At 38.8% G+C, this 15,260-nt stretch overlaps 1 pseudogene; it reads left to right on the top strand.

The window, feature by feature from the left end:
* Window positions 1-13,574: 13,574 nt before the first annotated feature.
* Window positions 13,575-14,744, top strand: LOC122750617 (annotated as a pseudogene).
* Window positions 14,745-15,260: the final 516 nt, after the last annotated feature.

The following is a 15,260-nucleotide window of genomic DNA, read 5'->3' as shown; positions in this document are numbered from 1 at the left end:
GCTGCTCAAGTCCCCGATGGTCAGCAAATTCTGTGGACTCTTCCTTGGAAAGATCTGTTGTGTCAGCCCTTGCCTTTCAGTGACCTGGCCCAGCCCTCATCCTGCAGTCGTAGAGTTTTTGGAATGGAAACCTTGAGGTCACTTCCAACTTCCCACAGAAGAGCAGACTTTTTTGATTCCTCTACCCTTCTTCCCCTCCATGCCCACACAGTTCCATCAAATCCTGGTCATTCTCTTGGCTATCCGTTGGATAGTCCCATATCATTAATTCCTATAGCTGCCGCCTTAGTTAAGAAGCTTAACTTCCTCTTTCTGGATTATGTAAGTTTCCGAACTGGCCTTCCTCCCTGTGGTTTCACATTCCTCCAATCCATTCTGCAAGTCCACTGTTTAAAAACCAAAACTAGCTCCGAATTCTTACATCAAGTCTAGGTTTATATTTTAACGGAAAATATACTGCATTGATAGATGTTTCTGCTCCACCAAGGACTAGCTAAGTAACCCTAGGGAATTCACAAACAACCCCAGTTTCCACGTCTGCTAGGAAATTTAGTGTAACAGAGAGAAAGCTACTGTGATAGTAACTTGCATCCTCTACTTCAAGTTGTGAGGAAAGTACTTTATAAATCAAAAGATAGGCTACATATAGCTATTATCCAAATCCTTTAAAGTTCAAATCAAATTATACCCTTTTCCATAAAGGTTTTACTATTTTTGCACTAAGTGATGGCCCCTCTTTTCTAAATTACATGTATTTTCTGAATATATGGGCAACGCCATGGGGGGGGGGGACGAGTTGGGGCAGGGAAGAGCAGCACCAAATTCCAGAAAAGGTGAACTTATAGCAAAGCTTTGCAAATGGAATAACCATGTGGCTTAATTTTGGCTTTGGAAAATATGGTTATAATTTTTCTACCTGACCATTTTACATTTGATTATGAAACACCCCCTGGGTTATTTCTTCCACTTGCTTTCATAGTAGTGGGTTAAGTTACTAAAGAGTGGCTAATACCTTAGGTTCTAAAGGGTAACTCCGATGGTCTGTACTCCTAACATATAAGACCCCATCAGTGTTCTTCCCATTAACAACCAGGCAGTGAAAAACAATTAGCTTTTGGGTTTTTTTGTGGGACAATGAGGGTTAAGTGGCCCACACAGCTAGTAAGTGTCAAGTGTCTGAGGCTACATTCGAACTCAGGTCCTCCTGAATCCAGGGGTGGTTTACCCACTGTGCCACCTAGCTGCCCCTAACAATTAGCTTTTAACAAAGATATTTACTAATGGCATAATAAAAATAGTAGATTAGGGGCAGCTAGGTGGCGCAGTGGATAGAGCACCAGCCCTGGAGTCAGGAGGACCTGAGTTCAAATCCGTCCTCAGACACTTAACACTTACTAGCTGTGTGACCCTGGGCAAGTCACTTAACCCCAATTGCCTCACTAAAAAAAAAAAAATAGTAGATTAGAAAATTATCCCCATAAACCTGAGGTGCATTCTCAAGCAGATTCAGTATCCATAGAAAGAATCAAATAGAGTATAGTGGTAATGAGATACACATATAGGATATACATGTGGCAAAGGCAGCTTACCACTTCGGATACTGATGAACCTGGATAGAATGATGGTGGGGATAGAAGGATCAAGTGAGGATTTTTTGAGGATAGAGGAAACAAGGGGATGTTTGTAGGTAGTAAGGGAAGGATTCAATAGATAATGATAGATTAAAGATAAGTGATAGAGTTGGAATAACAAAGGGCAATATATTGAAGGAGATTGGATGAAATGGGAAGCTTGTGTAGGTAAAGGGATTTGCTTTGGGTAAGGAATATGGCCACCTCTTCCTGTGAGACTGGGGTGAAGGAAGAGATAGTGATAGAAGGCATCCAAGTGATATGTGATGAGGAAGAAGAGGGATCCTACAGTGAATGGCCTCCTGTTTAGTATGAGCTAGAAATGTGGTATGACAGACAAGTTGCAATCTTTGTCTGGGGTAGAAGGGGCAGAGCTGCCAACAACATAGAATGCTGCCCTTGTAGGACCTCAAGTATTGTGTCTATTTCTGGGCACTGTGATTTAGAAAGTGTATTGATCATTTTAGAGTGTCTAGAATAGGGCAACCACAATGATGCAAAGCCTTAAGAGTGTGACATACAAGTGTCATTTGAAGGAACAGGGCGCATTTAGTCTGGAGAAAAGATTCGAAGAACACCATGGCCTTATGGTGTTATGAGAGAGAGGAATTACATACTCATTCTATTTAGCCCCAGAAGACGGAACCAGAAACCATTAGTGGAAGTTTCAAAGAGGCCAATTAAGACTACATTTCTAGAAAAAAATTCCTAATAATTAGAGCTAGCCAAAAGTGGAATGATTTGCCTCAAGAGGGGGTGGGTTTGGGGTTCTTCAAATGAAGACTTGTTGAGAATGTTATAGTGAGGATCCCTTCATGCATAGGTTGGACTATATGAGCACTGAAGTCCCTTTTAGTTCTCAAATTCTGTGATTCCACAATCTGTTCCTCTCCATATTTGGTTCTCTGTTTACTGTTATTCTGTTCTTCAAAGAGGCATCCTCTCTCAAATGACTGATATTTTGTAACCATATATGTCTAGCATATGAGTCTCCCCTACCTCAATTGTGCCTTAATTTTTCTCCAGCTAACAAACTTGGAACTGTTAGGTGGGATGTTTCTCTCTGGGCAAGTTCCTGCTAGATTCCAATTGGGGATAGGAGAGGAGAGAGCAATCCCTTCCCTCCCTGTAGAGGTCTCTTCCACAAAGTGCCCCTGAGCTTACATTTCCTTGAACTGAACTGCTGTCCCTAGGGCTTATCTGTTTAATGGATTGTAAAAGCATGTCTAATTACTTCTCATCCAATGAGATCTCCTCTTTAGTTCAGTCAAAAGGAGTTGTACACATAGGATCAAGGCTGGAGGCATATTTACATTTAATTTAACCACTCATTAATACCTTGTGATTACATTCTAAGACTTCCAGGCTGAGAGGTTGGTTAAAGATAAACTTCCCCACAATTACATGTTTTGACAGCTCTCTAATTGTTATCAGAATCAAAAAGAGAGAGCAGTTGACTTGGCAAAAACAGGCAGCAGTAGCCCTAGCAAACTTATCAGCCTCTCTCCCACTCTACAGCTGACTGCAGGCAACAGATAAAAGTAGGGGAGATTCAGGCCCTCTGGAATGTTATTCTTAAACCAGCCCTTATTTTCATGACTATAGAGCTGAGCATTTTGGTTAGAAAGATTAAGAAGAAAGAGCAAGTGAGTCAAGTGTGAAAATGTTGTCTGTCAAACAGTGTAATTGAGGGGTAGAAATCTGGTTTTTCTAGGTGGCTTAGCTGGAGTATCTGTGTTTGTGGACCCCTGGGTGTTATGTGTCAGAAAATCACATTGTCTCACAATTGGAAGGGACCTCATAAAACACCTCATCCAATCCTTACTTGAAGAAAAACTCTTTTACAAAGGACACACTTGCTTACCCACCTTGACCTATTTAAGTAAGCTGGTGATATACATTGTATAATTATAGTGACTAAGTTGGTCCTCACAGAAGAATAGAAAACATACACTGACATCCCTTCATTGCAGAGGTGGAGAGAAGTGGGTATGAAATATTATATATACTGTTAGGCATGGTATTGGTGATTTTCTGGAATGCTATTTTTCCTTGTTAAAAAAAAATCTTTGTCATAAATGGAGCTCACCAGATGTGGAAGATGAAAAATGATATTTGGAAAGAAGTCATTCATAAAAATGTTTAACAATACAAGGTCAACCACAGTTCCCTGGGGCACCTCCTTCCTTGAACTGTCCATGACTTCTCTTTGCAAATGGCCTATGGATCACTTATGAATCTGTTTGCTTAATTGTACCACTATCTAGCCTATATCTCTCCCTCTTTTCCACAAAAATAGTATAGGAGACTGTCAAATGTTTTGCTAAGAAACTAGTTTGGTAACCTATATCTACAACTATCTCTTGTTCTACTCATTAAGTAATCCTGTCAAGAAAGGAAACTTCCATGCTTATGAGTTCCATCATCGCCTGTTTTTGAAGCCATCCTGGCTCTTTCAAAACTGACTTCCCAGATATCCACTAGTCATCCTTTTAATGAGAAGTTCTAGACTTTTATCAAGTATTAAAGACAATCTTATTTGACCATATTTGGCAGATCCTATTTTCTTCTCTCTGTAAATCGGAACTTTTGCCTTTCTCCAACCCTGTGACACTTCTTCCACTTTCCATGATGTTTCAAAGATAACAATCACTCATCACTCACTTAGGCCCATCATCCTTTCAGTACCTTTGACTCTATGTAGTTCATCCGGGCCTACTGACTAATTCCTCAAGAGCAGTTTTGTTGTTGTTATTGTTCAGTCCTTTCAGTTATGTCCAACTCTTTGTGACCCTGTGGGTTTTCTTGGCAAAGATACTAGAGTGGTTTGCCATTTCCTTCTCCAGCTCATTTTAGAGATGAGGAAACTGAGGCAAACAGGGTTAAGTAATTTACTCCAGGTCACATAGCTAGCAAGTGTCTGAAGTGAGCTTTGAACTCATGTTCTCCTGACTCCAGAGCCAGTGCTCTATCCATTGCACCACATGGCTGGCCTTCAAACTTAATACAGTTTTAGACAAAGAGTCAGAATAGCACCAAAAGGAGACTGCCCTGTTATTGATAAGAGTATATCTGAGATTAGTGAAAGTGAGGCTATTTTTTAAATTGCTCAATAAGGAGTTAGGAATGAGGGCTAAGAAATAGGAAACTTAACTCTAATAATGCCATCCGCAAAGAAGCTAGGAGGTGAGGAAATGATAGTAATGCTTGTACTCTGGGTCATACATGCATCTGAGGCATGGGAGTTTCTGGGGCCATACCAATCAAAGAGGTTTTCACCAGCTCACATTCATCCCTTAGTCCCAGCATCCCATCATTTCAATCAATAGCTCTCATCTGGGGCATGTATAAGCCAAGTGGTGAAGGAATTAGTGAGTTGATATTAGATGCATTTCAGTACACAGCAGCTTATCATGTATCATTCAGAGGGCCAGAGTTAGGAAGGAAAATGGGATGCAGGCTTCCCTGCATTTGTATCCTGGGCATAAGAATAAATCCCACCTGGAGTAGAGGGGAGAGGTGAACCCCAGAAAATCTGGTGGCCTACTGCTTTATTGTCCTAATGCATATTCGACTTGACCCCTGGTACTTACCCCAAAATGACAGGAGGCTTTCCCTCAGAACCTCAGAATCCTCCTTAGCTGGATAATAGTGAATCCAAACAATACAGTTATCCATCGTCCTGTATAATAGAGAATTCAGATTTCAATCCTGTCTTTCCAATCTTTCCATTCTTGTTAGGTACCTAGGCTGTGGGTAAGGAAATGTTCTTGATCATTTCTTTCAGTTTCAGCCATCTGTGGAAGAAAGACTTTCTTGAACTGATGAAACCTCTTATCTCTGCCCCCCCCCTCAAAATTATAATACCATGAAGCAGAAGAGGAAGAAAATAAGAGGAATTTTGATCAATAGTGAAGGGTCAGGCCGCCACCACATATCCCCCAGCACTTTTTTTTTTTTTTGCCAGGGATTAGGGTAGGGAATGTAATGCCATTAAGGAAGTTAAAGTGAAGATAGCGAAGAACTGACTTGGTTCACCAAGTGTTCAAGATGGAGAAAATAGGAGCGTATAGCTAGAGCATGGGGTACAAGCATGGGAAAGAATTGAGGAGTTGAGGGATTAGAGCATATGTAGAGTAGGGTTTGATGTTAGAAGGCAGAGGTGGAATGTCGATATGAAGTGATTGAGTAGGGGAATTTCAGAGTTCGTGAATATGGAAGTGATGCATTTATAGGTGATAACAAGATCAAGGGTATGACCATTTTTGTGTGTTGCTGAAGTGGAGTGGAAGAGTAGGTCATGGGAAATGAGTAAGTTGAAGAAGTGGGAAATTAGGGTGTTTGAGAGAGTATCAATGTATATACTGAAGTCCCTTTGTAAAAGGGCAAGTGAGGAAGAATGAAAGATTATGAGCCAGGTACTGAATTCAATGAATAAGGAAGGGAAATGTCCTGTGAATAAGGAAGGGGAATGTCCTGGAAGACTGGTGACAACAGCTACCAGGATTTTGATTGGGTGGTAGATATGGACTTCATTAACCTCAGAGGAGACATTGCTGATTGATGGTAGGGTCAGGGGTGGGGGAGAGAATCTGGAAGTGGCAATGGGGAGCAAGGGGCATTCCAACTCCCCCATGTTGGCCATGTTCCAGCCAGTGCAGGAAAGGGTAACCAGGGAACCTGCATCATTAAGAAGGAGCCAGTTCTCATTGAGAGGCAGAAGATAGAAGGAATAGAAAAGGAAAGGATTTAAAATGAAATTGTTTATTGCCTAAAAATCAGGCATTCCAGAGAGGACAACTTTGGAGTCGTACATTGGGGGAAGAAAATTGAGGGGAATAGGAAAGGAATCAGGGAGTAGGAGAGGAAAAATGAGGTTTAAATGATGACTTATGCGGGTTCAGAATCACTAGGATTTGAAGGGTATGGCCAGGGTGGATGGAATTTGTTGATTATTAGGGGAAAATCTTAGAAATGTTTTCAATGTTATGATGTTAGGTTGGCAACCTTTCAGAATGCTGAATAGTTCAGTTGATGGAGCAAAAACTTGGAGCTGAAAAAGTGATGATAGTCTCCTTCCCCGGAGCAGGAAACCAGGCTGGAAACTTGATGGAATAGTGTCCTCTTCCCTCACCTCAGTGGATGGAGACTGGTACCAGGAAGGAGATAAAAGTGGCTGAGATAGAATGGCTGGAATGGCACCCTCTCTCATCAGCCTAGCAGGAGACTGAAATGGTTCTTTTCAAGAGAGACTGGAGACTAGGCAAGAAAAATGTGAGGCATTTCCTCTCCTCTTTATTCCAAGAGGAAAAAAAATTCCAAAAAGAATATAAGTATTGTCATGCAACAAGGTGACCCAAAGTGAAGATTGGCAGACTATAATTGGTATTGGGAGAGGGAATGAGAGATTCAAAACTACAAGATCTATGATTCAGTTGGTTGAATATAAGGTCAGGACTGTGAAAGGACAATAAAGAGACCAGAGTAGGGGTGGTTAATTGGAATAACACAAAAGGATACAGGGGCAGGTCATGATAAGAATGAAGGATGGGTTTTGGAGGAGTGAGGCAGAGGGAGAAATAGAAGGAGAGAAGATTGTGATGATAAAAGGGAATTTCAGATTTCAGGATCATTGAAGTAGCTGAGTTATGGGGGACCTAAGGTCCTGTGATCAGTAGATTATGCTCTAATTCATGATATTTCTTTATTTCTTTCCAAATTGAGCCTCATGCAAAGGCCTTAATTCAAATCCAGCCTCTTACACTTACTAGCTGTGTGACCATGAGCCAGTCCTTTAATCAGTTTCCTCATCTGTAAAATTTTATAATAATAGCACCTACCTTTCAGGGTTATTGTGGAAAAAAAAAAGAAATAATATTTGTAAAGCACTTTGTGAACCTTAAAGTACCATGTAAATGATAACTATTATTATTATTAATGGCATACTATTATATTATCTCATTCTAGCTGCTTTTTTAAATAAAATATATCCTTTCATTTTATTGAGAATTCTAGTTTCAATTTGACTTTTAAAGATTTAAATGCGTATAATGTAGAAGGCAGACAATCAATGAGCTTTTTATTTATTACTTATACACTATACAAGTGTTTATAGAGCTCTCAAGCAAGGAATATGAGAGGCGCTATTTGCTAGTGTTACTGTGAAGGAAGGAAAGAAGGAAGTAAAGAAGGGAGAGAGGAAACAAGCATTTATTAAGGCCTTACTATATCCCAGGCACTGTACTAAAGGCTTTTATGAGACTTAGAGTAAATAAAACCTGGAGTTGAGTCTATACTCTGACAATTACAAAAAACAAATGATTTAACCTATCAGTATCTTCATATGTAAAGTGGAGATAATTCTATTACTTTCTGTCTCAGAAGTTTATGAAAATGTATTATAGAAACCATAAAGTGGGAACCAAGATGGTAGAGAAAAGGCAGGGACTTGCCTGTGCTCTCCCAAATTCCCCTCCAAAGATCTTTAAATAATGCCTCAAAATAAATTCCGAAGAAGCAGAACCACCAAAAGGATGGAGTGAAACAATTTTCCAGAACAAGACAACTTGGAAGGTTAGCAGGAAAAGTCTATCACATCAGGGTGAGAGTGGAGCACAGGCTGTGACAGCATAGACCTTGCCCCAGCAAACCCTCAGCAGGCCTTGGGAGCAGCTGAATCAAGGGCAACAATGGTTGCTTCTGGAGCTCTCACCCCACAGGTGGTAAAAGGTTTGGACAACTAATGAGAAGATTACAGCAGTCCCTTTGCTAGACTCTGTTGCATTGCCCATATATGGGTCCAGTTTATAGTCCTGGACCATAGTCTTAGGGCAAGGAGGAGCACTAGCACTCCACAGCTTATGGCCCCAGGGGATCAGGAATCCTGGTCACAGTTCTAGGGCAGAAAAGATTGAATGTTGCCACTCACAGACCAGAGAACAAGCCAGGAGAGTAGTAAACACCCCTCACCTTAGTTCATATTACCTTGAAAGAAGTGAAAGTTTACAGATCCCCAGAAATAGCTGCACAAAAAACCTTAAATTTGGACTCCTCAACCCTTGGAGCAGAGTGCAACTTTAATATAAAATTAAAAGTCAAGAAATAGTCTGAAAAATGACCAAACAACAACAAGAACCTGACCATACACAGTTACTATAGCAACAGGGAAGATCAAGACACAAACTTAGAAGAAGACAATAAAATCAAAACTGCTACATCCAAAACCTCTAAGAAAATGTGAATTGGTCTCAGGCCCCAAAAAAGAATTCCTGAAAAAAAATGCAAAAAGGATTTAAAAACTCAAATAAGAGGAAAAATTGGGAAAAGAAATAGCAGTGCTGCAAGAAAATCTTGGGAAATCTTAGTAAAGGAGGCACAAAAAAATACTGAAGAAAATAACACCTTTAAAAACAGAATAGGTCAAATGTTAAAAAAAAAAGCACAAAAATCCAATAAAAAATATTATAAGATGATCCAATGGAAAAAGATGTATAAAAATTCACTGAAGAAAAGAACTGGCCAAATGGAAAAGGAAGTACAAAAGCTCACTGAAAAAAAATAATTCCTTAAAAACTGTAATTGGGCAAGTGGAAGCTAATGACTCCATGAGACATCAAGAGGCAATGAAACAAAATCAAAAGAATGAAAAAATAAAAGAAATAATGAGATAAAATACCCTTCTTTTGGAAAAAACAACTGACCTGGAAAATAGATCAAGGAGAGATAATTTAAGAATTTTTGGACTACCTGAAAGCCATGATCAAAAAAAAAAAAAAAAAGAGCCTAGACATCATCTTTTTTTTCATTTATTTAGAATTTTATTTTTCCCCAAATTACATGTAAAAACAAATTTTAACATCAATTTTTAAAACTTTGTGTTCCAAATTCTCTTCTTCCCTCCCTCCCCACACTCCTTAAGAACTCAAGTAATTCAATATAAGTTATACATGTGTAGTCATGCAAAACATTACCACATTAGTCAGGTTGCAAAAGAAAACAGACCAAAAAAAAAGGTTGAAAAAAGGAACTACAAAAAATTATGCTTCAATCTGTATTCAGACACTATCAGTTCTTTCTCTGGAGATGGATTTCATTTTTCATAAGTCCTTCAGAGTTGTCTCAGATCATTGTATTGCTAAAAATATTTAAGTCATCCACACCTGATCATCTTACAATATTGCTGTTGTTCTGTATACAGTACATTTCACTTTGCATAAGCTCATGTAAGTCTTTCCAGGATTTTCTGATAGCATCCTGCTCATCACTTCTTATAGCACAATAGTGTTCCATAATAATCTCATCCCAGAATTTGTTCAGCCATTCCCCAGTTGATGGCCATCTCCTCAATTTTGAATTCAACTTTTTGGGTTTCTTTTAATCTCTTTTTGGATACCAACCTATTAGTGGTATTACTAGGTCAAAGAATATGCATGGTTTTATAGACCTTTGGCCATAGTTCCAAATTGCTCTACAGAATGTTTGAATCAGTTTACAACTTAAACGAGAGTGTATTAATGTCTCATTTTCCCCATATCCCTTACAACATTTGTCATTTTCCTCTTCTGTTCAATTATCCAATCCAAAGGTATGAGGTAGTACCCCAGAATTGTTTTGACGTGTATCTCTCCAATCAATAGTGAGTTAGAGCATTTTTTAAAATATGGCTACAGGTAGCTTTGATTATTTCATCTAAAAACTTAATATCTTTTGATAATCTATCAATTGGAGGATGGCTCTTATTTTAACAAATTTGACTCAGTTCTCTATGTGTGTGAGAACTGAAGCCTGTCAGAAACACTTGCTTCAAATATTTTTGCCCATGCTCAGATCCAGGTCACAGTCTTGGGTAGCAGTCCCAGGTGGGGAGGAGCACAAGCACACCAGAGTTTGCAGCCACCGTGGAGCAGAGCTCTGTTCTGGGTTCCAGGGCAAAGAAGCAGGCCTGTGGTTGCTTACAGACCAGAGCACATGTCAGGAGAGTGGTAAACATACTTGGATACATCGAAAGCTTGCCAAAAGTAGTTAAGCAATGTGTAAATGCCCTCAAAAATCTTCAGGTGAAATGTGCACGGAAAGAAGTCAGTGCCAACAAAGAGACCTCTGTAATCTCCCCTGGCCAGCGGCTACACTTCCTTACCATCTGTGGGCTGAGTTCCAGAAGTTTCTGCTGCCTCAGCTGATTCAGAGGCTCCCAAGGCCTGGTTCTGACATTGTCTTTCAACAAATTATCAAAAAGTGGGGGATTCTGAGAAGATGGGAAGTAGGTCAGAAAATTCCAAGGTCTCTGCGTTTCCTCCACAAACAAGACAAAATAGCACCTCAGGGTGAACGTAGAGCACAAAAATAAACAAGAGTTGGGACAGAGCAGTGGTCCTTCTGGGGCAAGTGGAGAAGACTGGAGGAAAAATCCCCAGGATAGAGGTTTGGCCTGAATGAAATGCAAACACCTCCAGGATACCTCCTCTGAAACAACAAACAACAAACCCTGGAGAAAGCTGAATTTGAAACTACTCAGCCTCAGACACAGGAATTCTTACCTCACAGAGTGGGGGATCAGATATCTGAGTAGGGGAAGACTCAAGGACCTTTTCCTACCAAGGTATGCCAGGCCCAGCTGTGCTGTCCAGATGGGGTCCTACCTGTGGCTGGAGGTGAGAAGAAACCAGCACATGCCAGTGAGTGCAAAAGCAGTGGAATAAGGATGTGGCTGGCTGTGGGCACTTACAGTAGAGCTGAATTCCTGGTTTCAGTTCTAGGCCAGAGCTGAAAACTGAAGGTTGAAACTACTGGATGGTTCTCAGGGAGCAGGAGCATTTCCAGAATAGTGTGACTGGGAGCCCTAGCTGTGGCTTAATGGGGGAAAGGAGTGCCAAGGGTGGGTCCTAGACTAAGTTCAAAAAATAACAGTAAGAAGGACCTGAGACCAGAGGCACCATCTCTCACACCCCAGGACTAGAGATGATTTTAATAACAAGCTGATGAAAATAAACAAACGAGTGAATAAATAAATGAATGAATTACTAAATAACTAAATAAAAATGAGTTAGCAAAGGAGAAAGAACCCAACCAGAGACAGCTATGATGAGGATACAGAAGACCTGGGTTCATTTTCAGAGGAGGACTATGAAGCAAAAAAAAGCCTCTCCTACCCCAAAGAGCAACGTCAAATGGTCACATGCCCCAAAAGTGTTCTTGGAAGAACTTTCAAAGGGCTTTTAAAACCAAATAAGAGAGATTGAGGAAAAATTAGAAAAAAATAAGAACAATCCAAGAAAAACAAGAAAACTATGAAAAGAAAGTCAACCAACTGGAAAAAGAGATCCAAAATCTCAAAGAAGAAAACAACTGCTTAAAAACTAGAACTGCGCAAGGGGAAGTGAATGACATTATAACAAGAAATAATAAAACAAAAGGAAAAGAATGAAAAAATAGAAGAGAATGTAAAACATCTTATAAGAAAAACAACTGATCTAGAGAACATATCAAGAAGAGAAAGTATAAGAATAATCAAAGAATAATAAAAAAGAATATTAATGCAATATTGCAAGAAATATTTTTGATTGCTCTGAAGTTTTCGAACAAGAGGAGAAAGTAGAAATAGAAAAAAAATCCACCCATCACCACCTGAAAGAGACTCCAAAGTTGCAAACCTACAGGAATATCATGGAAAAATTAAAAAAAACCCAGGTTTAAGGAAAAATATCACAAGCAATAAGAACAAAAAAACAATTCAAATACTATGGAGCATGGGGGCAGCTAGGTGGCTCAGTAGATAAAGCACCAGCTCTGGATTCAGGAGGACCTGAGTTCAAATCCGGCCTCAGACACTTGACACTTACTAGCTGTGTGACCCTGGGCAAGTCACTTAACCCTTACTGCCCTGCAAAAAACAAACAAATACTATGGAGCCACAATTAGAATTTCACACACACACACACATATACACACACACACACACACAGATTTGTGTCTAATGGTAGCCATCTTGAAGTTTGGCAAGGAGGGGAAGGAAGAAAAAACGAGTTACATGATAAATTTGTTGTATATTGGAAAGGAATAGAAAGTTGTACATAATGGATTTGCAATTTCAGGTGCAATCCTCTGTTTTTTTATGCTGCTTTGTTACGGAAATGTTTGTTTTATTTCTTAAGTTCAGAATAAAATAAAATTTAAAAAAATTTTCAAGGAAAACTGCATTGATATTCTAGAACCAGAGGATAAAATAGACATTAAAAGAATCCACTGTTCATCTCCTGAAAGAAATCCCAAATGAAAATTCCTAAGAATATTATAGACAAATTCCAGAGCTTCCAGATCAAAGAAAAAATATAGCAAGTAGCCAGAAAGGAATAATTCAAATATTGTAGAGCCACAGTCAAGAAATACAAGATTTAGTAACTTCTACATTAGAGGATCAAGAGGCTTGGAATATGGAGGGAAATACAATTAGTGATCATAACTAAAAAAATTTTATATCAAGTTTCTCTGATAAAGGGCTAATTTCTCAATTATATAGAGAATTGAGTCAGATTTATAAAAATAAGATCCATTCCCCAAATGATAAATGGATGGGATATGAATAGACAATTTTCAGATAAAATAATCATAGCTATCTATAATCATATAAAATACTTTAAATCACTATTGATTAGAGAAATGCTAACTAAAACAACTCTAAGGTACCACCCCATACCTTTCAGATAGGCTACAATGACTGAAAAGGAAAATGACAAATGTTAGAGGAGAGGTGGGAAAATTGAGACACTGGTGGAGTTGTGAAGTGACTTAACCATTCTGTAAAGCCTACCTTCTTAAACTGTGGGTCAAGCTCTTCCTTCATCTCCTCCTGCCCAGATGCTGCCATCCTGAGTCACAGCCTGTGCAGCTCCAGCTGCTTGGTCTCTGCAGCATCTGTGGATCTCAAATATTCCAAGGTTTTACAACATGGTGGACATTGACAATGAAGAAACTGAACTTGACCAACAAGATATGGAAGATGCTGAAGAATTGGAAGAAGAAACTGGCAAAGATGCAAACAGCAAAGATTGTCAGTTAACTGTTCAGATGATGCAGAATCTTCAAATTCTTGCAGTTCTTCAAGAAAGATTGGATGGTTTAGTGGGAACATCAACTGAATACATTAAAAGCTTGCCAAAAGTAGTTAAGCAATGTGTGAATGCCCTCAAAAACCTTCAGGTGAAATGTGCACAGAAAGAAGTCAAGTTCTATGAGGAAGTTCATGCTCTTGAAAGAAAGTATGCTGTTCTTTACCAGACACTTTTTGATATGAGAAGTGAAATCATCAATGCAATTTATGAACCTAAAGAGGAAGAATGTGACTGAAAACCAGATGATGGTGACAAGATTTCAGAGGAAATGAAAGACAAGGATAAGCTTAAAGAGGAGAAAAAAAAAGATGAAGAAAAAGAAGACCCTAAAAGAATTCCTGAATTTTGGCACTGTTTTTTAAAATGTTGACTTGCTCAGCAATATGGTTCAGGAATATGATGAATCTATTCTGAAGCACTTGATAGATATTAAAGTGAAGTTTTCAGATGCTAACCAACCTATGAATTTTATATTAGAATTTCACTTTGAACCCAATGAATAATTCATAAATGAGGGATTTATAAAGATTTATCATATGAAGTTATGACAGATGATTCTGATCCTTTCTCTTTTGATGGACCAGAAACTGAGTTGCACAAGGTGTCAGGTAGATTGGAAAAAATGAAAAAATGTTACTTTGAAAACTATTAAGAAGAAACAAAAACACAAAGGATGTGGAACCATTCTACTGTGACAAAAATAGTTTCCAATAATTCTTCAATTTCCTTGCTCCTCCTGAAGTTCCTGAGAGTGGAGACCTGGATGATGATGCAGAAGATATCCTTGCTGCAGATTTTGAAATTGGTCACTTTTTTATGTGAACATATAGTCCCAAGATCAGTATTATTCTTCACAGGAAAAGCTTTTGAAGATGGTGATGATAATTATGATGAAGAAGGTGAAGAGGCTGATGATGAGGAAGGGGAAGAAGAACCTGATGAGGAAAATGGTCCAGAATATGATCTGAAGAAAGATCCAAACCCAGCAGAGTGCAAGCCTCAGTGATCAGTGTGTACTGTGGCCTTGAGGATTACTGCACTGTCCAACCTAAACAAAACTAGTAATTACTTACAGCCTTATGTTTTGTATTTTCTTGGTAGAATCAAGTAAACAATTTTTGTTACAAAAGGAAAAAAATGAAAAAATGAAAGTTTAAGAACAAGTTCAAACTATAGGTTCATTCTACCTAGCATTTTAATAGTTAATTTCTTCTGGATGTGTAGAATGCAGTGAATCCCCTAATGCATGTCCATTGCTACATAGTTTGGTTCTTGTGAAGTTTTTTGTCATGTAGTTATTAGACTGCAGCTGCGAAAATTATCCAAATTGTTATTTGAGACCAGTATTCATTTAGAAAAAATATATCCTTCTGGAGAACCAATCAAAATATGTTTTCAACCCAGTAGTTGAATGGGTTTAAGCCTGCTTGCACTAGCTGTGCCTTCATTACTTTGTTAGAGAAACCCAGTGACTTGTTCTAACTAGGAGACAAAGCATTTTGAAATTTGATTTGAGAAGAGA

The sequence above is a fragment of the Dromiciops gliroides genome, chromosome 3 (assembly GCF_019393635.1).
Source record: "Dromiciops gliroides isolate mDroGli1 chromosome 3, mDroGli1.pri, whole genome shotgun sequence".
Classification (NCBI taxonomy): Eukaryota; Metazoa; Chordata; class Mammalia; order Microbiotheria; family Microbiotheriidae; genus Dromiciops; species Dromiciops gliroides.
This window is presented reverse-complemented; position numbering and strand designations above follow the sequence as displayed.